Below are 24,020 nucleotides of genomic sequence, written 5' to 3'. Positions count from 1 at the left end.
TCAAGTGCTACGGAAGCTTTGCTGAAATCAAGTTCCAAGAGGAGAAGAGAATGTGCAAGTGTTGCGGAAGCTCTATTGAAATCAAGCTCCAAGAGGAGAGCCCTACACATATTGTGTAGGAGAGAAGGAGACTCAAGAAGGATCAAAAGGTGCCAACTTCCAAGTTGTGCAAGTGTTAGTTGGCGGTTGTATACCGTGTAAGGAACTGTGATCTTATTTCCAAGATCTAGAAGTAAGAATTGGTTTATGTATAATGGAGGAGCTTGCTTCTTGTCAATAACATAACTCCACAAGGGGGAGGGACTGGTCCATCTTCCAGTCCCTAGTGTGTTGTTAGTTTCTCTCTCTCTCTCTCTCTCTCTCTCTCTCTCTCTCTCTCTCTCTCTCTCTCTCTCTCTCTCTCTCTCTCTCTCTCTCTCTCTCTCTCTCTCTCTCTCTCTCTCCACCTTTCTTTTCTCTATGTGCCAGCATAATATTCGCCATATATATTTTAAGTATATAAGAAAGTCAAGCATGTATCTCGGATCTTATAATAGTGGTATCAGAGCAGGTCTCTTTGCTTTTCTCAAAATAAAGGTGATCCTGGCAAGAAGAAGGTAAAAATCTCAACTGATGAAGCACCCACAAGTGAGAAATTACAGGCTCAATTGATAGAGTATCGTAGCTTGTTGAAAATTCCTGAAGTACGTCAATTGATTGACAACTTAAGGGCAAGGGAAGAAGCTACTTATAAAGGACCAAATCCTCCAAAAGATGGTGATACTGGAAGAAACACCATTGCACCAATTGATGGTGAAGGTGCAAAGCATCCAATTGTTAAGAAGCTTCCTAGAAGAAAGAAGGACTCTCAGGTCAAGAAGAGTAAAAATACCTCACCTCGAGTAAGGCAGATAAGGATGGAGTCATCTCCCTCAGTAACCAACTACTCCCTTGATTACTCAAGTTTCTCCTCCTCCTCATCAACTTCTAGTTCCTACTCTCTTGGTTCTAAGTCTCGTACAATCCGCAAATGAAGAAAAAGGGACCATAAGAGAAGCAAGCTTAAGAATACTAAAACTTTCAAGTCTGGGGATAATGACATAAAGTTTGACTCTTACTCTAGTAAGAGAGATCCTGCTAAGGCGTTAGCCTTTGTCAGGCAATTTGAAGTTGCTTTTTCTGATGGTAATTTCTCAAAAAAGTCCAAGCTCAGGCATGTAGGCATGTACTTGAAAGACATCGCTAGCAATTGGTGGTTGACTCTTATTTTGGAGGGAAGGAAACCCACAACTTGGGAAAAGTTCAAGAAGAAGTTTTATGCTTAGTTCTTACCTCCTGATTTTGAGAATGATGTCAAGAAGGAGTGGATTGACTAGGCCAGAAAGAGCATGAGAAGGTCACTAGTTATGTGGACAAGTTTTGGTCTACTCTTCTCAAGGTTACTCCTTTCATGGAGATCAGCAATGAAGAGAAGAAAATGAAGTTTGAAGTTGGCCTACACCCTCATTTACACAAAACCATGAAGGTGTATCCACATGAAACCTTATATCGCATGATGGAGTCTGCCATCATAGTTGAAAGTTTGCATACACCTAGTACATCTCGAAAGTTGGAGATGAGTTCTCATAGAGCTAGACAAGAGCAGCTCTATGATCAACCAAGAGACATGACTAATCAAAGAAAACCTACCTTTACCCATGACCAATATTCAAAGCCACAAGGTAACAAGAAGAAGTGCAAGTATCTCTCACCCTTTGAGATACAAAAGTACAAAGAGGAAGGAAGGTGTTTTCTTTGTGGTGAGTTAGGGCATATGAAGCCTGATTATCCTCACCAAAAAAAGGAAGAAAATGAAAGGTGAGAAGAATCGAAGCTTGCTTGGAAGTGAGCTATGATAGAGAGCAAGAGCAAGAAGAGAGAGAGAGAGACACAAATGGAAACTCCAATAGTCACAATGTGTGATCGGGCCTTCCTTTATTCAAACTATCACTAAAAGAATAAAGAATAAAGTGACGATGACGGGCACCCACCACCTACAGTGTGCAATGGCACGTACTGTCATTGTAATAATACACGAGCACGCAGAGGCACCTTTACCCCCGGAAGGAAGAAAATGAAAGGTGAGAAGGATCGAAGCTTGGTTGGAAGTGAGCTATGATGGAGAGCAAGAGCAAAAGAGAGAGAGACACAAATGGAAACTCCAACAGTCACAATGTGTGATCGGGCCTTCCTTTATTCAAACTATCACTAAAAGAATAAAGAATAAAGTGACGATGACGGGCGCCCACCACCTGCAGTGTGTAGTGGCAAGTACTGTCAGTGTAGTAATACACGGGCAGGCAGAGGCACCTTTACCCCCAACAACCTCCCACTTAAAGGTGAATCTACCCCAGTGAGGATTGAAACGAAAAAGAAAAGACAGTACAATGTACACATGTACAACAGAATGAGGAAAAACGTCATCTCATCCAATGCCCATGAATCTCCTGAGAAAGGCAAAGTGCTCAGTAATGAGGCTTTTCATGAGCAGATCTACAGGATTTTTGTCAGTGGAGATCTTGACAAGGTCAATAGACTTGTCCTCCACGACCCCACATATGAAGTGATACCTCAACTCAATGTGTTTCGTCTTCGCATGGAAGATCGGATTCTTGGCTAGCTGAATAGCACTCATAGAATTCGAATATCAATTCCAAGGTCATGAACCAAACGGCTCAACCATATGGCCTCCTTGCAAGCCTCAATGGCTGCAACATACTTAGCCTCAGTGGTAGAGAGAGTCGTACACTTCTGAACCCTAGACATCCAAGAAACAGCACCTCCAGCATAGGTAAAGACATAGCCGGAAGTGGACTTCCTATTATCTGCATGTCCTGCATAATCGGAGTCTGTGTAGCTCACAACTCGTGTATCTTGGCTGCCATAGCAAATACACATATATGTTGTGCCCTTTAGGTATCTCATGATACCCTTTACGGCATCCCAATGCTTTTTGCCAAGTGTAGCCATATAACGTGCCACAACACCAACTACAAAGGCAATATCTGGACGAGTGGCCATCATGGCATACATCAAGCTGCCCACGGCTGATGCATAAGGGATCTTGACTATCTCATCCCTTTGCTCATCTGTCTGCGGACAACGTCTGCAGACAATCGGCCTGTGAAACCTTCACATAAGAAGGTAATGGACAGCCAATGGGCTTTATATCCTGCATGCGGAAACGCTTAAGGACTTTATGAATGTACTCCCTCTGTGAGAGGTAGAGTAGTCCTTAATGCCTATCGCACTTAATGTGCATATCAAGAATGTGAGAGGCCTCTCCCAAATATTTCATCTCAAAGCTCTTCTTCAATTGAGATTTAAGAGCATCTAGCTCATCATGAGCTTTCCCTGCTATTAGCATATCATCCACATAAAGTACCAAAATAAGCAATGAGCCATCATGGGCTTTCTTCATGTAAAGACACAAATCCATAGCACTTCTGTTGTAGCCCTGTGACTGCATAAAGGCATCAAACTTATGATGCCACTCCCTAGGTGCCTGCTTCAAGCCATAAAGACTTTTCTTCAACTTGCACATTGGGTGCTCCCTGCCAGGTTTTGCAAAGCCCTTAGGCTACTCCATGTATATCTCATCATGCAAATCCCCATGCAAGAATGCAATCTTGACATCCATCTGGTCTGCGCGACTAAGGCCAAAACCGAGCGTAGGGTGGTCATCTTGACCATAGGAGAAAAGACTTCATTAAAGTCAACTCCATGCTCTTGTTTAAAACCCTTAGCAACAAGTCTTGCCTCATAAGCCAGCTTGGGGTTTCCAGGGGTACTTTTCAGCTTGTACACCCATTTGCATGGCAGAGACTTCTTGCCTTGAGGCAGAACAACCAAATCCCAAGTCATATTCTTATGCAGGGAGTCTATCTCAGACTGCATAGCCCTCTTCCAGGAGTGATTGTCACCCCTGCGCATAGCCTCATCATAGGTGAGAGGCTCTCCTGGCATCTGTAACCAAGAAATAATGCATCGAGGGCTCAAATTTATCATGTGGATGTCTATATTTAGTAGACCATCTCACGGTAGGCTCTACGACTAGTCCAACACCCTGGCCATGTGTACTAACTTTTGTTACAGGCTATCCAATTGGCTGTGCAGGAGCACGTGCTCCTCCTGGAATATAACCCTACGTATCTCTACCACCTTCTCAAGCTGCCTATGCATCTTGTCTTCATGGAAGACTACATCATGGCTGCGGATGACTTTCTGTGCTTACGGATCCCAGAGGTGCTAACCCATCTCGCATGCATCCCCATAGCCAAGAAAAATGCATTTGATACTCTTAGGATCCAACTTAATACGCTTGTCTTTGGGCACATGGCAGAATGCCTCACATCCAAAGACACGTAGATACGCATAAGATCCCCATGCTATTGTTGGCATTGGGGAGTACGGCTGCAGTTCTCTACATAGATATGCATAAGACTGCCAGTAGAGAACTGCAGCCGTACTCCCCAATGCCAACAATAGCAAGTGACCTGTCATCATCCAAACGAACTGAACTAGAGACAGTGCGGTAGGAGTGGAACCACTCACGGCATGGTGTAACATGAAATGAAGCACCAGAATCCAAAAGCCAACACTGCACATACATAGAGTAAACATGGGTCAACGATGCAGAATCACAAGAACTAGCTGCAAGTATGTACTCCTCATCGGAGTCATCAGTCTGCATGACATTTATCTTCTCGATTTTCACACTGGATTTCACAGGCATAATGCTGCGATTAGAGGACTTTTCCTTTACTTTGTCTTTCCCCTTCTCTTTGCACTTCTCATTGTGCAACTCATGACACTGTGGGCATATATGACCCTTTTTGCCACAATGATGGCACGTCACATTAGCATTTCTCCCACGAGACTTGTTGCGCGACTTACCACGTGACTTAGACCTAGACTTCTACGAGTCTCTGCTACGGCCATTTCCACGGTCATTCTTGCCATTATCATCTCTACCTCTAGCAATCAAAGCATGCGACACACGAGAGGCATCCAAGTTTTTACGATTGATCTCTTCCTACAGAAGAGCACTCTCTACATCAGGCAAGTTCAAAATAGTAGCAAGAGTACATAAGGCAGTGCGGAATATATCCCATGACTCACTTGAAGTCCTAAGCAAAAACAATGGAGTAACCTCATCATTAAAGGTAATACCCTACAAAGCCAAGTTCTCGAGAATAGCATGGAACCGACTTGCTGGACTTTTCTTGTCATAGATATTCTTAATTTTATCCCAAAGCTGCCAAGCACTCTGTGCTTCCTCAACCACATTGTAATGCACTTGTTCAATGAGAGACAAGATAAGGGTAGACTTGCATAACTCATCAAGCTCATCCCATTCGTCATCAGTCATAGTTTCAGGCTACTCACCATGCATCCTTAGTGGCTTTATTTGTGATTTTTGTACCAATACGTGCCAAACTTGGCTCTTTCAATAGGCATAATTCATACCATCAAGCTTAATGATGTTGAAGATAGCACTATGAGTGGAAGAGGAACCCATAATGCAGTCCAAAACAGTGCAGACAGTTCAAAACTGCTTGCTATTTTCTATTGTAAACAACCAAAAATACCACCAAATCCAAGGCAAAATGACCACAAACTGATAGCTAATGATGTTGCCCACCAAGTACCATCAAAAGTACATAAAATCAGGATGATTCAACATGAAAATTCCACATCCGTCCAAACATAACTACTTGCTGTAATAAATTACAGCCAAGTACAATGAGAGCAAACTGTAGGCAAAATCAATGCACCAAGTCAACCATTGACTGTCAAAGCATAACCAGCATCAAGCGGGCATAAATCAGCATATGACAGTCATATGGACATCAAGCAAGCACCTAAGTATGTCAAACGAATCCGTCAATAAGCCAGCACACCCCCTGTGTAATGGGGCAAAGTGTACACAACACTGGCAAGACCTGACACAAAGAGGTGTATGCTTAGGGAGTGCGAAGCCCAAATAAGCTCAAGTACTTGTATGCGGACCACAGCATATCAACCATGCAACATCCAAGTGAAGAAGATCCCAGTCTTAGAAGACTCAAAGCTCAATAGCATAAACCACCTGCTCAATGTCTGTCAAACATCCAACGATGCTCCCACTAGCACAAAAGCCATATGGATCAAGCCAAGAAGCTCAAGAAGGGCATATGAGAGCACCAGTGATGAAAGATCCAAGACCAAACATCAATAAGATATCATGAGCATATAGGCTATGTAGCTTCCAATTAGAGCATCCATAGACATCAACTGTATCCCAAATATAACTCTGGCAAACCAAGAAATATCCCAAGTAGGTTCCCAGAAGCTAGATACAAGTCAAGACAAGGCACTAGTAGCAATCGGCTCCAAACAATGTAAGTAGCATGTAGTAGTGGCATAGGACAAGCATGTCAAGACCGGTGTCGAAGGGTTTTCGAAAGCAAAGTCACAACCACAGAGGTTCTTGAGAAATTCCAAGATAGAAGATCAATCGAAGCAAATAATCAAGACAAATATGATGCCAAGTAACAATTGTATTACTGCCAAGTTATCTCTGAGCATAGAGAAACATCATAACAAACCACATGTGATCTATGCAATTGATCCATGCCATGTATACAAGCTCTTATTAGAGTCCAAGCTTATGAGAAGCAAGATTTCAAATGCACACAATTGACAACAGTTTCTACCTGCTTTGCATCATCTATATGTGATTGCAACAGTTGACAAATCTGTTCCACCCTCTCATGAGCAGTATGAAAACTGAGAATAGCTCTTCAAATCATGATAAATTGACTCTTGAAAATGATGACTTTGTAAACATAATCAAGCTTCTGATTATAACTGTTATAGTTGGCCATGCTGCAGAAATGGTTGAAGATGGTGAAGGGAACTAATGGGATGTTCACATCTAGTTTAAAGAGATGTATCAAGGAGCCATGGTAAAGTCCTGTTTCCATAAACTACTTGCAAGCATGTGACATAACTTCTTAACATGTGGTCTTCTGGATAGTATACTGCAATTACAGTAGGGGCTTAGAGCCTTCAAACAGTAGCCATTGTTGTGTTTCTCTCAATACACCAATTAATTGTTACACTTCATTTGATGGTTTGTAGATGTCACTCACTATTGTATCATTGCGAAATTTGATGCCTTCTGAGACAAAACTTGCACAGACTGCTGCTAATTGAGCAGGACTGAGGTCAAACAGTGTTTGAAAAAGCAAGAGCTAACCATAACTCATTAACTCTCCGAAAAGCAGCAGCAATTTATCAGAAGCAACGTTCTCATCTTCCTCCTCATCTAGCCAGTATGTTTCCAAGAGCTTCACTGCCTTCTCATAAATGTCAGAATTGTCATGGGTCTGTAAAGTCTCAATCTTTTCAACGCCTTCTGCTTCATCAATATACTGAGCATACAAATTGATGCCACCTGTATTACCAAGGTCCTTCTCGGCTTCCCCAACCCTCAATATGTTTTCTAATCCTTCCAAACACAGCGTCACAATTCGAGGATCCGAACAGGTCAATAGATCACACAATGGCTTGATGCAACCTTGGCTTATAAGGTACTTTATCTGTTCGTGTGTACCACCCGATGTAGCATTTGATATAGCCCAAGCTGCCTCTTTTTTTAATCTCAAATTCTGCTGTACCAAGCAATGATACAAGAGGAGGGATGATGTTTGCATCAATAACGGCCTAAATTTGCTCTTTGTTCCCAGCAGTTATATTTGATATGGTCCAACATGCTTCCTTTTTTATGCTTCTTTTGTGGTTGTAAGTGAGCAAATTTAGAAGGCAGGGAAATACATTGTGGTTGAGAAGATACTGTGTCTGTGCATCATCCCCTGTGACAATATGGCCCACTGTTCATACCGCAGGGATGAGGACCGATGGAGATGGATGCAGAAGCAATGCAACAAGCCTCGGGCAAACACCAGCTTCTATAACCGCCTGAATTTTATCATTTGTGCCATCAGAGAGGTCTCTCCAGAGGTATTATTCAAGCAAGAACTTTTAAGGTCAAATTCGATATGACGAACATCTCTGTCATCTGCATTTTCTGTAAGTCGTTTATTGCATATCATACGAGCCAGAAAGGGTTTTTGTGGACCAATAATCGAAGGATCATCTCGTTCTGCAGTATCAATCAGTCCATGGTACAAGTGATGACCCCAGCACTGTCGACGGCCCTCTTCTCCTCCTTTATCACAGCAGCAGTTTTCCCCTCGATCAAGATTACCTTCCCTTGTTCTTCATGTCCTGAACTCTTCTTCCAAGTTACTGAGATTCCCCTCCAATTAATCGTCTTCAATTTTCCCCTTTTTGTCTCCGTAGCTCCTCTGTTCCGTCCACACTTTTCTCTTTTTCCCACAGTTTTCTCTCTATTCCCTTCTCTGCTTGAAATTCATAGCTTTCTCCCTCCCTTCTTCTCAATTAAGCCTCTTCCCCCCAAAAAGCCCATTTGAAAATAGTCATCCCATCATTGGCTCTAGAAAGTGGCCCTTAGAAAAGCATACAAGCCCTCATCTTCATATCATAGCTTACAATGGCTCTTTCATATCATATACTTTCAAACTGCCTCCAAACTTTGGAATTCTTTTCCTTAATCATCACAATACAAGCAAACAAAACCCCTTGTCACCTTCAAGCCAAGATAATGCAGCATTCCACGAGATTATGCTACAAAGTCGATGCTTGTCAAACACTTTCTGTGCTGCCGCAAATAAACCACACATGGCATACATACCAACCAATGCACTGCCAACAGCAGTATCCTTTTCTAGCCCCTCTTTACTATATTACCACGCAAAATAAAGATGCAAACATAATGACTAAGTATGTACAAAGTATCAAATCCCACACACACAACTTTTGGGTGGATTTCACACCTCGCATGCGCAGCAGCACGACATCCACCCCCTCTAATCCTGCGCATCCTCCGGATGGGCCAACTACCCATGATCATTATCATCAAGATCCACAAACAGATCAATCTCTTCATTGTGCATTTCCGGTATATCAACAAGATTATCTGTCATATCATCTGTCTCCTCTATGGGAGTTTCTTCTCGTTGCTCTTCTCTTGCAAATTCTTCCAATGCATAATCCTCATCATCTTTTTTCTTGAAAATCTTAATTCTTTTTCCTGCAATACGCACTCTAAGCACTGTCCCATCTAATTCTGTCAACTCATATGTTGCATTGTCAAAAACATGTCTAACTATGTATGCCCCAAACCATCTTTTCACCATCTTTTGAAGTAGTATATATTGATTTTCAAGGCTGCTATCAAAGACTAATACCTAGTCTCCCTCTTCTATTGCTCTAGGCCGCAAGCGATGCATGCTGTCAAATATGTCCTTATTTCTTAGTCTACAACCTTCAACCTGTCAATAGCTAGCTGAATATCCTCTGGTCTTCTCTCCAACTACCGAATCCGAAGAGCTAAGAGCTCCTCTCTCGTCAAATCCTCCTGCCAAGGTAAAACTGACCAAGTCAAAGCACAAGTCTCAGTCGACATAACTGGTTTTTTACCATACATCAACTCTGCGGGCATATATCCTGTGGTAACATTGTGAGTCGTACGATCATCCCACAAAGCAAATGGTAGAAGTCTTGGCCATTCTCCAATCCGTCCTCTGCATGCTTTGGCTAATGCTTTCACTATCGGCGAATGTCCTCTTTCACTCTTCCCATTTCCCTCTAGATTGTATGCTGTGGTTAGAGCCAACTTGATTCCTAGTTGAGAGAAAAACTCCCTAGCTTCATCTGCATCTAATTCACCGCGATCCGCAGTGACCTTACCCACACAGCCATACCTGCAGAAAATTTCTTACAATAAGAACTTACGCACTACACTAATGGTCTTCGTTCTCAAAGATCTGCCCTCAACATGATTAGTAAGATCCTCTCTAGCCAAAACAATATACCTCATCTGCCATAGACCCGTAGGCATAGTAACCAAGTCAACTACCCACTTATAATGAATGCATAGCGGATAGGTCGGATGAAGCTCATCTCGATGACGCACTACCGAATACATCTGGCAGTCTCTGCAAGTCTCTACAAAGTGAGAAACATCTCTATACATGCCTTTCCACCAATATTTGTCCTTGATTTTCTCATAAGTAGCCCACACTCCTCTATGACCAGCCCAAGGACTCTCATGAAACTCCCTCATCACCTGTAACTGTGTCTCTCTATCACAAACAACCCGCAAAGGCAATCCACCTCTTTTCTTTGGATGCTTCCAAAGAAATCCGTCCTTGAGAAAATAACCATAGGATTTTCTTCTGATCTTCTTGAACTCTTAATCTGTCCATTCATCTCTTTTGCTTAGTGTACTAAGGTACTTGCCAATCTGCAACCAATCTCCAACATAGAGTTCTTCTATGAAAGCCAATCATTTAGGACTTTCGCCCCAAACCGAATAGCATACATGTTTCCATCTGCATCATCTTGACCCACAGCCCAACCAATGCCAATTGGACTAGTGTCAACTGTCAATACAATAGGCCTTCCGCAATTATAATCCGCTTTCCTGAGAGTAGGAGCAATCTGTAATAACTTCTTCAATTTTCGCATGGCTCTAGTGTGACTCTCATCCCAATAGAATTTCTACCCCTTTCGAAGCAACTGATATAAACAATCTGCTATGTGTGCAAAATGGGGTATCCAAATCATATAAAACACACAAGCACCAATGAATCTCCGTACCTCTGAAGTGGTAGAACAATACTCCATAATCTTGCCTATAGCATCCACCTTCTTAGGTGAGGGTTTCCTGCCATAATATCCACACATATGTCCAACAATGACAACCTCATTTACTCCAAAAATAGATTTTTGCCCTGATAGTGTCAAGTTCACTTCTTCTAACCTGGCCAAAATCTTCTCACAAGCTGAAATATGATCAGCCACAAAGTATCTGCATCCCTGCTCATTTAGACTCTCATTCTTCTCTTCTTCTGCACACCCCTTAATGGGCACATCATCCAAGAAAGGCATGGTAAGCTGAGGTATGTAGTCACAAAGGACCTTATGCATGGCATTCATCATATGCGCAACAGAATTAGTGGCACCTTGAGGCAAGGTACACATCCTGACAAGCCCAATAAGAGTTCTCATAGTGGTTATGTCCCTGATTTCCAAAGCCAGCTGAAACTGATCATATCCCGAATACAAATCACCTAAAGAATAGATGGCACGTCCAGCAAATGCTTCTGCAAACTCATCCACAACTAGACCTATACCAACATTCCTGATAGTAACTCTGTTTACTAGCTACATATCCTGTATAAATCGGAGAGTACCATTCTTCTTTGGAATCGTAAACCACCTATTTGAATATGGTGCAGATGAAGGCTCTAGGATTCCCATCCTGATTTTCTCATTCAACAAGTCAATCAGCTTTGGCAGGTGTGCCTTAGGCACTAGAATAGATCGGAGGTTCCATGGAATATGAGGAATAGTAAAGATCACCATAGGAGCAACAATATCTGGATTCACACATCCAATCTCATGTGGGAAAAAAGCAAACCCCCTTCCATGTCGCTCAAGCATCTCCTGAAAGCATTGCTTCTCTGTGGGTAGCAAGAAATCACCATTTCCAATTTTCAATTCAGCAAGAGTCTCTGCTAAAAATTTATGGGCTATATGCTCTGGATTCCTCAAAATTGGTTGTTTGGCAGCCCTCTCTATTTGTTGATCACTGTCAGGTGGAAGCGGTACAGCTACCGGCTTCACCTTCTTATCCACAGTTTTGTATTTCGTGTCAAACCTGGCTTCATTATGATCCTCTGCATTACTCAAATCTTGCTGTAAATCAACAATTCTGCACTCTAGTGGGGGCTGAATATCCTCAGCCCTCTGCTCTATGGACTGCATAGGAACAGCCCTAAACTCTGGATGCTGAAATATTTCAGCAGTAAACTCTGTTGGCTGAAAGTTTTCAGCCCTCTGTGTCTCTGTAAGCTGATCATAATCAGTCGGAAACTCTGTTTGCTGAATTTCTTCAGCACTCAATACTTTTTGCTGAGTCACCTCAGCCTCTGACTCTATTTGTGACACAAAATCTGCAATTTCATGAAACATGTTCAGGGATTGCACTAATACATTACTGTGACAACTCTACATATCAGTTTTCAGTATATTTTCCATCTCTGTCATCGTATCCGCACAAATCATACTATCATACATCCCATCTATATGCTCATCATCCTCTAAAATTCCTGCATTTTTCAAATTTTTCTCCTTCCTGCATATGTACTGCCTGGCAGCTCTAGGCAACTTAGAAGTCTTCTGATAACTCATTGAACTGTTTGCTGAAATTCCAACAAAACTAGAGGAGAAAACACTGCTGCCAGGAGGCGAGAACTCCAATCTCCTCTACTCTGTACCACTGTCGTCTCGCGAAACAGCGGTATCTAATGAAAACCCGAATCCCTCACAGTGGGCAAAGGTGCGTCTCTAAGAGTATCCATGTTTCTAACATGGTTCACACACACAGTCATAAACTGAACTGCTCTCATGCCATCTTTACTGCGAATCCGTGCATAAGCAGATCCATCATCCATTACCTTTATTTCCATGCGCATCTCTGTGATGAACGACTGTCCAAGAATTATGGGATAAGAGCATGAATCCTGCACAAAGAAATGGAAATCCTCCTCTACATCTCCAATAGAAACCCTGACACTAGGATAGGCAGCATACAAATCACCTGCAGTGTTGTTGGCGGCTCTCATACGCCACCCATGCTCTACATCCATAAGCCATCTGTTACTTTCATAAACTCCACGAACTATGAGATTAATCTCTGAACGATGATCCACCAAAGCAACATAAGGCACATGTTTCTCTCCAATTTTTACCATCATCTCTGTAGTTGCCCTAGCCCAATGACTCCGCGAAAAGTGACTACGCGGTATCAAGACAGGCTCATCAGTTTCAGCATAATGCATAGGCTGAACCCTCTTCTCTATCTGCGGAAAAATAGAAGCATTCTCAACCATAACCTCATCCTCATCCTCATCCAACTCCCCAATCAAAACTCCATGTGTATCAGTAGTAGGCAATGCATGTCTTTTCCTTTTCAGGACCTCTTGAAACTCTCTTTTCGAGATGCCCAAAACTTCAGAAATAGTAAAAGTCACCTCATTGCCAAGTATCTTGTCATTAAAGATTTTCTTCATGTCAGTACATGTCTCAATATCGGACATCAATCTAAACCCTGGCTGCTTTCTCTCTCTAGGCTCTTGCCTCTTTTCTTTATTTTGAGCATCTTCCATCTGTCGTTCTAGCCCTGGTCTCAAAGACGGTTCTGCAGTAGGTGGAGTAACAAACTCACCCCCTCTAGTCTTTTTAGCTACACTTGGATTTTCTTCATCCCTCTTATGCTTCTCCTCAACAAGTACATCTGCTCCCTGAGACTTAGCCAAGTAGGCATAAATAGTGTACCTGTCAACAGGCGAATCCCAACCTGTCTCAGATCTGATGCTAGAGCCTGCACTAGTCAAAACAGTTTGCTGAATTTTTCCCTTGTTTGCCATCTCCATAGCATAAGTCCATAATGCTGACTGATTCTCTGATCCTTTCTCAATCTAGACTCCATATGCAGAAGCGTCTCCTCTAGCTGCCACATAAGAAGTACGTGCAGCCATGTCATCCACTAACTTCTTCATTCCGCCTTTTCCAAAATTGGTAGCAAGCGGAGCTCCTGTTTCAGTCAACCAAATCTTACCATCTTGTCCCCAAAATACCAAATTCTTCCTCCTTGCATCCTGAAAAGATTCATAATCCCTGCAATGCTGATGGTCCGTACTATCACACCAAATACATCTTTGATCTCTCCTAGGTGTACTAGGAGTACTCCTAGGTGCAATAGGAGCACTAGAAGAAATAGTAGGCGCAGTCGAAGCAAACTGCTCTTTCAATTTTCCCACCAATTCTGCTTTAACTGACTCTAGTGTCAAATTCGTTATGCCTTTGATTATATCATCAAGAGAGGAAGGCACCGACGGAGTAGATGATTTTGGAGCAGAAGGAGCCGGCATCGATCTTGGAACAGGAGGAACAGGAGGAGTAGAAACAGTAGGCACTGGCATAGGCCAAGAAACTGGCTGAGAAGGAGAAGAAATAATAGGGATAGAAGCAGGGATAAGAGCAGAAGACGGCGTCAGTGTCATAGATCCATTCTGTAGGCGGGTCTTCCATATCCTCCTCTTGGTCAAAGTCGAAACTACATCCTGGGCATCTTGCCAATCCGTTTTAAGACCCATAGGCTTCGTGCGATCCTCAAGAAGCTCTCCTAATTCTTCCTGAAGAGCAGGATCTGCAGCTTGCAAGAAAAGCTCAACTTTCTCAACATCCAAATGCTCTTTGTTCAATGGCATCAAGCTGACTATACCTCTCTTCAAATTCTCGTATCAACTCTGAAGCAGCTAGACCTTTGTTTGGCATGTAGACCCACTCTCGGAATGATCGCCGTATAGCCATCCCAAAGTCCTTAAGGAAATACTCTTCTTTTAGGGCCTTCTTAAAATCTTGCCAATGCAAATTTTGAATAAAAAGATCAGTCACTTTTGCCCTCAAGGCGGGTGTGACAAGAGGAAGGAAATACTTACTCATAAGTCCAGCTGGTACTCCAAAAAATCCCATCTTGATCTCATATGTCTTCAAGTAAGCTGAAACATTACGGCCATCAAATAGCTTCTTCTCATTCTCAACTGCTTCAATCGCCTTAGTCGCGTTGATTGCATTCTCCTGCTCCGAATATAGTTGCCTTTGCTGAGACAACTGTTGTTGATGCAATTGCTGCTGCTGCTGCTGCATATACAATTGTGGCTGCTGATTTTGAAGCTGCATATACATAGACATATTCTGCAAAATCTGCTTTAGATCATCCGTTGAAGTACTTGAAGCGGCAGTCAATGATGGAGCTGCAGTAGAGGACGAAGCAGGAATTGTAGAAGAGGCTGAAAATGATGCTGAAGTATCTCCCATCCTAAAATTTATGCGACGCTTTCACGTCGGGTTCACCAAAGATGTCGAAGGGTTTTCAAAAGCAAAGTCGCAACCACAGAGGTTCTTGAGAAATTCCAAGATAGAAGATCAATCGAAGCAAATAATCAAGACAAATATGATGCCAAGTAACAATTGTATTACTGCCAAGTTATCTCTGAGCATAGAGAAACATCATAACAAACCACATGTGATCTATGCAATTGACCCATGCCATGTACACAAGCTCTTATTAGAGTCCAAGCTTATGAGAAGCAAGATTTCAAATGCACACAATTGACAACAGTTTCTACCTGCTTTGCATCATCTATATGTGATTGCAACAGTTGACAAATCTGTTCCACCCTCTCATGAGCAGTATGAAAACTGAGAATAGCTCTTCAAATCATGATAAATTGACTCTTGAAAATGATGACTTTGTAAACATAATCAAGCTTCTGATTATAACTGTTATAGTTGGCCATGCTGCAGAAATGGCTGAAGATGGTGAAGGGAACTAATGGGATGTTCACATCTAGTTTAAAGAGATGTATCAAGGAGCCATGGTAAAGTTCTGTTTCCATAAACTACTTGCAAGCATGTGACATAACTTCTTAACATGTGGTCTTTTGGATAGTATACTGCAATTACAGTAGGGGCTTAGAGCCTTCAAACAGTAGCCATTGTTGTGTTTCTCTCAATACACCAATTAATTGTTGCACTTCATTTGATGGTTTGTAGATGTCACTCACTATTGTATCATTGCGAAATTTGATGTCTTCTGAGACAAAACTTGCACAGACTGTTGCTAATTGAGCAGGACTGAGGTCAAACAATGTTTGAAAAAGCAAGAGCTAACCATAACTCATTAACTCTCTAGAAAGCAGCAGCAATTTATCAGAAGCAACATTCTCATCTTCCTCCTCATCCAGCCAGTATGTTTCCAGGAGCTTCACTGCCTTCTCATAAATGTCAGAATTGTCATGGGTCTGTAAAGTCTCAATCTTTTCAACGCCTTCTGCTTCATCAATATGCTGAGCATACAAATTGATGCCACCTGTATTACCAAGGTCCTTCTCGGCTTCCCCAACCCTCAATATGTTTTCTAATCCTTCCAAACACATCGTCACAATTCGAGGATCTGAACAGGTCAATAGATCACACAATGGCTTGATGCAACCTTGGCTTATAAGGTACTTTATCTGTTCGTGTGTACCACCCGATGTAGCATTTGATATAGCCCAAGCTGCCTCTTTTTTTAATCTCAAATTCTGCTATACCAAGCAATGATACAAGAGGAGGGATGATGTTTGCATCAATAACGGCCTGAATTTGCTCTTTGTTCCCAGCAGTTATATTTGATATGGTCCAACATGCTTCCTTTTTTATGCTTCTTTTGTGGTTGTAAGTGAGCAAATTTAGAAGGTAGGGAAATACATTGTGGTTGAGAAGATACTGTGTCTGTGCATCATCCCCTGTGACAATATTGCCCACTGTTCGTAACGCAGGGATGAGGACCGATGGAGATGGATGCAGAAGCAATGCAACAAGCCTCGGGCAAACACCAGCTTCTATAACCACCTGAATTTTATCATTTGTGCCATCAGAGAGGTCTCTCCAGAGGTATTATTCAAGCAAGAACTTTTAAGGTCAAATTTGATATGACGAACATATTTGTCATCTGCATTTTCTGTAAGTTGTTTATTGCATATCATATGAGCCAGAAAGGGTTTTTTTGGACCAATAATCGAAGGATCATCTCGTTCTGCAATATCAATCAGTCCATGGTACAAGTGATGACCCCAGCACTGTCGACGGCCCTCTTCTCCTCCTTTATCACAGCAGCAGTTTTCCCCTCGATCAAGATTACCTTCCCCTGTTCTTCCTGTCCTGAACTCTTCTTCCAAGTTGCTGAGATTCCCCTCCGATTAATCGTCTTCAATTTCCCCCTTTTTGTCTCCGTAGCTCCTCTGTTCCGTCCACACTTTTCTCTTTTTCCCACAGTTTTCTCTCTATTCCCTTCTCTGCTTGAAATTCATAGCTTTCTCCCTCCCTTCTTCTCAATTAAGCCTCTTCCCCCCAAAAAGCCCATTTGAAAATAGTCATCCCATCATTGGCTCTAGAAAAGTGGCCCTTAGAAAAGCATACAAGCCCTCATCTTCATATCATAGCTTACAATGGCTCTTTCATATCATATACTTTCAAACTGCCTCCAAACTTTGGAATTCTTTTCCTTAATCATCACAATACAAGCAAACAAAACCCCTTGTCACCTTCAAGCTAAGATAATGCAGCATTCCACGAGATTACGCTACAAAGTCGATGCTTGTCAAACACTTTCTGTGCTGCCGCAAATAAACCACACATGGCATACATACCAACCCATGCACTGCCAACAACAGTATCCTTTTCTAGCCCCTCTTTACTATATTACCACGCAGAATAAAGATGCAAACATAACGACTAAGTATGTACAAAGTATCAAATCCCACACACACAACTTTTGGGTGGATTTCACACCTCGGATGCGCAGCAGCACGACACCGGTTAGACATAGATAACATACATGCCATATGTACATCCAAGTCGAAGCATCAAATGCATTCCAAAGCCGAGCTCAAGCTCAAATGAAAATTCAGAACCAAAGACAAGCTCGATATCGTACCCTGAAGGTCAATACTTCATTGCATATCCCAAAGACATAGCCCGAAACCAATAGGCATAACCAAATTGGAGGTAAAATAACCTATCAACCAAGGTAGCATAAATCCCAACCAACAACGAAGTGTCCACATCCAAATCAAGGCTCAATAGCTCTCAAATAGTATATCCATGCATAAACCATGATAACCAAGCATCAATACATCCAACAGGACACCCGAATGTCAACAAGAGCATTATGCATAAGCCGTCCCTGATAAAACCTTGCTACCCAAACAATGTACAATAGTAAATCCCTGCATAAATCGAGCTATGGAAGTTCAAACCAAGTCCCAAAGCATCTCAAAACATTGGGCAAACATCCCCAAAGTACCTGGCTATCAAATACCAAGCCTCGAGAGCATCACATAAGCTAAGAGCATGACATTTTCTTGTTGTAAATCAACTCAGATCTATTGCAAAAAATGTTTTGATCGAAATTTGGCAGATCTGACATCGTTTGTATGAAGCATACCAAAACCCCAAGTTAGACTCTTACCTTGCCTAAATCGGGTTCCAGATGCCCGAGATATGAGAAAAAATGTGATTTTTGAGCCAGATTTTGAAACAGGCGCAAAAAAAAAAGGTGAGCTGACTGTGGGGCCTACTGATTATGTTGAGGATAAAGGGGCAAATGGGGGCATACAAGGTGCCCAATGAAGCCAAGGAACACTACAAAGAGCCTATGAGGGCCGAGGAGAGGCGGGAGATGAAGTCGTAACTGCGATGTTATCTTAGGCATGCCTTGGCATTACAAGATTAGACCTCTTCCTGATTTTGTTAAGAAGGCCCTTGCATTTCAATTCAAGGGTCAGAACATAGTATTCATTGTTGATGCTGGAGATTGGCATGTACCAATGGTTAGTTATGTTAGCATTTCTAAAGAAATGAAGAAAGCTATTTTTGCATGCATGATTTTTGTGAGAGAGTCAAAAGAAGCTAATGATTCAAGGGCACTTGATGCCTCTAATGAACACACAATACCAACTAATGCTTCTAAGTCTTAGACTTTAAAAGAACCCCTCTCTTTAATTGATCAAGCCAGATATGATTTTGTTAAACAATATGAAGATTGTTTTAGTGATTCATTCCCAAGAGAGTTACCTCCTAAGCGCCCGTTCCCAGGCAATTCACCACCTGACCAACCACCTTACCGAGTAAGTGCAAGTTATTAAGAGGAGATCCTAAAACAAGTAAACGAACTATTGGAAAAAGGGTCAGTTCAACCTAGCTCTTCTTCATACTGCTCTCCAGTCTTACTTGTTCAAAAAAAAGATGGTTCTTTCTGTATGTGCATAGACTATAGATCTTTGAACAAGATCAATCAAGAATCATTTTCCTATCCCAAGGATAGATGATATCTTGGATAAGTTGCAAGGGGACAATATCTTTAGTCTCATTGATCTCAAGAGCGGCTATCACCAGATATGGATAGCACCTGAAGATGTTCATAAGACAGCTTTTCGTACAACATTTGGACTATACAAGTTCTTAGTCATGCCATTTGGTTTGACTAATGCACCTACCACATTCAATCGAATGATGGAGAGAAATTTCAGACCTCACTCAAAGTTCACCGGTGTCTTCTTTGATGACATTCTAATATTTTCACGGTATGAAGAAGAGCATAGAAAACATATATCTATTGTTTTTCAATAGCTTCGCAAGCATAGACTACATGTCAATGCTAAGAAGAGTGAAATTTTCCTTTCGGAAATTCATTACTTGGGCCATATTGTTTCTCACAACTTGGTGAGAATGAATCCTGAGAAGATTCGAGCCATTGTTGAATGGTCTACACCTACTTCTATACATGAAGTTAGAAGTTTCTTGGGCCTATGTTCATACTATAGGAGGTTCATACAAGGTTTTGCATATGTTGCATCTCCTCTACATGACCTTGCTAAGAAGTGAATGCCTTTTCGCTGGGGATCAAGGCAACTACAAGCCTTTGAAAGAATTAAGTTTGAGAAGGCTTGCTTAAAGAAGCAAAAAGGTCAAAAGGGTAAAGTGGTTAAGCTTTCTAACCGCTATTATGGCCCTTTCAAGATCACAGATAAGATAAATGATGTGACTTTTTGTTTGGATTTATCAAGTCATTGGAACGTTCATAATGCTTTCCATATAAGTCTGCTACGTACCTATATTGGAGAACCTCCAATGGAACCAATCAAGGAAGATTTACCTGACATAGAAGAAAAAGAAGAGTTCCTTGTGCCTGAAAGAATTTTACACTATCATGACAATACTCTAAGGCCAGGTAAGGTATTACGAAAGTATCTGGTTAAGTTTAAGAATTATCCCCCATTGGACGCTTAGTTTATGACTGAGATAGAACTACAAGACTTTCCAGATCTTCTTAAGGACTATGTATCCCCTCCACAGTTGAGATCAACTGTTTAGAAGCCAAAGGGATATCACTAAATTGATTGCTTATTATGCATTCTCTATTTAATAAACTTATGTCAATAAATTAATGACTCACTTTTCTTTAAGTATTGATGATGATCTAGCATAGCCATGAGACCATTTAGAGACAAGTATTCCTAGTGCATCACTTAATGGGGTGATCAGAGCACTGTGACGGGGATATCAGGTACAGGTAGTACAAGTTATGAAGGGAAAAAGAAGTGTCTACCAAGTGTAAAAGTGTACACAATAACCAAACCAAGGAGTTATATATAAATGAAGATGGATTGAGTTCTAAAAAGAGGAAGTGCATTAGCATTGTGTATATGTATTTATGTGTGCATCCGAGGACGCCTGGGAACGTTTACTTGTGTGTGTAATGATCATTGTATTCATTTGGGGTCATCCTCTCCCTTACAAGTCAAGGTTTAAGATATTTTCTTTCATTAAGAAAGACGAGAGAGGTAATTCTCTCACTAAGGAAGACAAGAGACGTGATCCTCTAGAAGTGAGGAGAGAAGTGATTTTCTCTTTCTAAGGTCTAAAATGACACAAGCTTTTGTGTGGAATCCAATCTTAAGGTCGAGGCCCAATGCAATCTAATGAACTCTCCTTATCTATGACTCAAGGTAATTGCATGGACCACAAGTTAAGAGTACAGTTTACAAAATTATTTTTTTCTTTTTAGACATGGAAAATCCATTGTTAAAATATCTCGTGATAGAAAAATGATCTCAAAAACGGATCGCGAGGGTTATCCGAAACAATGAGATCTACAACTTTCGCAGTGTTGGACGTTTTTTCATCCGAACAATGCACATATCTCGAAATTAGTGTTACAGAGTAGGTCTTGGAACAACCACATCTTGCATGAAGATCAACTCAAGTCTCTCTCCAAGAAGAGAAGCTCTTGAAAGCCTATAAAAGAGGAGGCTCTCCTTGGGTGTGAGGGAGGTGGAAGGAAGCATCACTTTGCATGCATCCAAGAGAAGAAGAGAAGGTGCAACTGCTGTGGAAGCTTTGCTGAAATCAAGTTCCAAGAGGAGAAGAGAAGGTGCAAGTGTCGCAGAAGCTCTACTGAAATCAAGTTCCAAGAGGAGAAGAGAAGGTGCAAGTGTCGCAGAAGCTCTACTGAAATCAAGTTCCAAGAGGAGAAGAGAAGGTGCAAGTGTCGCAGAAGCTCTACTGAAATCAAGTTCCAAGAGGAGAAGAGAAGGTGCAAGTGCTGCAGAAGCTCTGTTGAAATCAAGCGCCAAGAGAGGAGAGCCCTATACATATTGTGTAGAAGAGAAGGAGACTCAAGAAGGATCAAAAGGTGCCAACTTCCAAGTTGTGCAAATGCTAGCTAGTTGTATATTGTGCAAAGAACTATGATCTTGATTCCAAGATCTACAAGTAAAAATTGGTTTATGTGTAATGGAGGAGCTTGCTCCTTGTCAATAATATAGCTCCACAAGGGGGGGACTGGCCCATCTTCCAGTCCCTAGTGTGTTGTCAGTCTCTCTCTCTCTCTCTCTCTCTCTCTCTCTCTCTCTCTCTCTCTCTCTCTCTCTCTCTCTCTCTCTCTCTCTCTCTCTCTCTCTCTCTCTCTCTCTCTCTCTCTCTCTCTACATATTTCTTTTCTCTATGTGCCAACATAATATTCGCCATATATATTTTAAGTATATAAGAAAGTCAAGAGTGTATCTCGAATCTTATAACAAAATGTCCTGTCCTTGAGGTGCCCTGAGTTAAGTGAAGTGGGGAAGGGCTAGGGGTACGGTCCCCTACGTGCTGTGACTATGTGTGACCCTCAGTATTTTTATTTTATTTTATTTTCTTCCTCTTCTATTTTGGAAAGCAAGGTGTACAAGTAAATGAGGAGGGCTTCATTGGGGCTCTCTTTGATTTTTGTGTGGTGGTTGAGATAGTGGCCACAATAATCTTTCTAGGCATGCTTTGCTCATCATATAGATCTTCAGTGCAAACTTGTTACCAAGGGTGTCATTGGGAGAAAAGGGTGGCTATAACAACTGGTAAATTGCCTGGTGTTAATTTCTTCTAGTAGCTCAAAATAGTATGCTAGTAGTAGTGTAGCATAAAGCAGTAATCTCACCATGGAATACCTATCTATTTCTACATTCACATTGAAGAATAATGAGTGGAGACGCTCCTCTTCCGCTATCTTCTTCTGGTTGAGTGGTAGGAGAAGAAATCTTAAATAATTGCACATTGTAATGAAAACGCGGTCTAGGCAGGAAGAGAAATTCTCTATGAATCGTTCGAAGAAAGGGATCAATTCCTTCTCTCAAAGCTTGAGATTGTGTTTTGGTCTTATTATGCCTTACAGAGTTGTAGTCAACTCCATGTTGCCTAGGATAAGGCATGGAAGTGGGATTCCCTTGTTTGAATGGTAGTGAGTTATAGAAGGCTACCCATGCTTCCATGTTGTCATCCAAGATATTCCTTCTCCAAGTAGGGTAAGACTTGTAACCTTTCACAATCTTTGGCACCTCAGTAAACTTGCATAAAATTTATTCTTGATTGGGATTAAAGAGATCAACTTACTTGAGAGGTTGATTTAAACCTATTTCTCTTGCTCATATGATCAGTAATATATCAAGTTGCTTGAAGGCAAGATTCTAATACATGTGTAAAAGTGAGGGTGCCAATATACTTATCCATCATGCTCAATTTTATATAAATTAAAATCAATTAGATTTTCTCTCGCATTGAATTGCATAATGCCAATGGGGTTACCCATCCTGCTAAACATTGTTTAAAAAGATGTTCATGCACTCTACCATATTTGTTGTCACATGCATTACGTATTAGGTATAGTATGAAATCTTATATTTTTGGAATGGTTATGTACACACTGTTGTGGAGCGGACAATGTGGCAAGTCAAGCATTGCAAATATCAGACACAAACGACATTATGAAACATAAAAAATTTGTATAAGGTAACAAATTCACAAAGAGTACAAAAAAAATGTTGATTACATAGCCATCTACATTCATATCATATGTGTAACTACAAAAAAAATATAAATATCAATCAAACTACAAAGTGTTATGAAATAAGACAATTCATATAGCTTGTTGCAGTTAATGTAGAAAATTCTATGTGCAAAATCTTGACATTTTGAAATTATCATCACATCTGGAATATGACAAAATCCCCAAAAGAACTCCAAAAGCTTAGAATTATGACTATGCAGATGAGGGAGAAACAACAAAACCAAGTTTTTACCTTGGTCTCCTATTTTACAAACAATCCTGCTACTTTTACAAAGAAAGCTAGAAAAGCTTGAACCATATTTAAAAAATAACAAAGCATTCCATAAAGAAAGCTTATTTTAATAAAAGCATATCTTAAACCTATTATTCTAAGAAAATAGCAAAGCATTCCATAAAGAAATCCTGTTTTAATAAAAGTATATCTCAACACTATTAAGAACTAAACAAGTTAACAAATTCACAAATAGAAAAGAAAAATACACAATAGAGCCTGACCTTCCCCATGACAAAAGCCATGGTTTGCCATCTTGTATTATGGAATGTTGATTACATAGCTATTTACATTCATATCATATGTCTAACTGTAAATAAAATACAAATGTCAATCAAATTACAAAGTGTTATGAAATAGGAGGTTTCTTGTAGCTTGCTGCAATTGATACAGAAAATTCCGTATGCTAAACCATGATGTTTTGACATCATCATCATATTTGGAATGTACCAATGGATGAGAGAGAAACAACAAAACTAAGTTATCTTATTCTCATGTTTTGCACATGTTCTTGCTACTTTTGCAAAGAAAGCTAGAAAAGCTTAAACCATAAAAACTAGCAAAGTATTTTATAAAGAAAGATTATTTTAATAAAAATATATATTT

At 41.0% G+C, this 24,020-nt stretch overlaps 2 pseudogenes; both read right to left on the bottom strand.

Annotated features, from left to right (window-relative positions):
• Window positions 1-7,256: 7,256 nt before the first annotated feature.
• LOC148037160 (importin subunit alpha pseudogene) lies at window positions 7,257-8,289 on the bottom strand (annotated as a pseudogene).
• A 7,598-nt stretch (window positions 8,290-15,887) lies between these two features.
• On the bottom strand, window positions 15,888-19,517 carry LOC148037159 (importin subunit alpha pseudogene; annotated as a pseudogene).
• Window positions 19,518-24,020: the final 4,503 nt, after the last annotated feature.

Source organism: Lygodium microphyllum, chromosome 4 (genome assembly GCF_053477565.2).
Source record: "Lygodium microphyllum isolate KBCC chromosome 4, Lygodium_microphyllum_v1.1.10, whole genome shotgun sequence".
Lineage (NCBI taxonomy): Eukaryota > Viridiplantae > Streptophyta > Polypodiopsida > Schizaeales > Lygodiaceae > Lygodium > Lygodium microphyllum.
The sequence above is the reverse complement of the archived record's forward strand: the minus strand, read 5'-3'. Positions and strand labels throughout refer to the sequence as shown.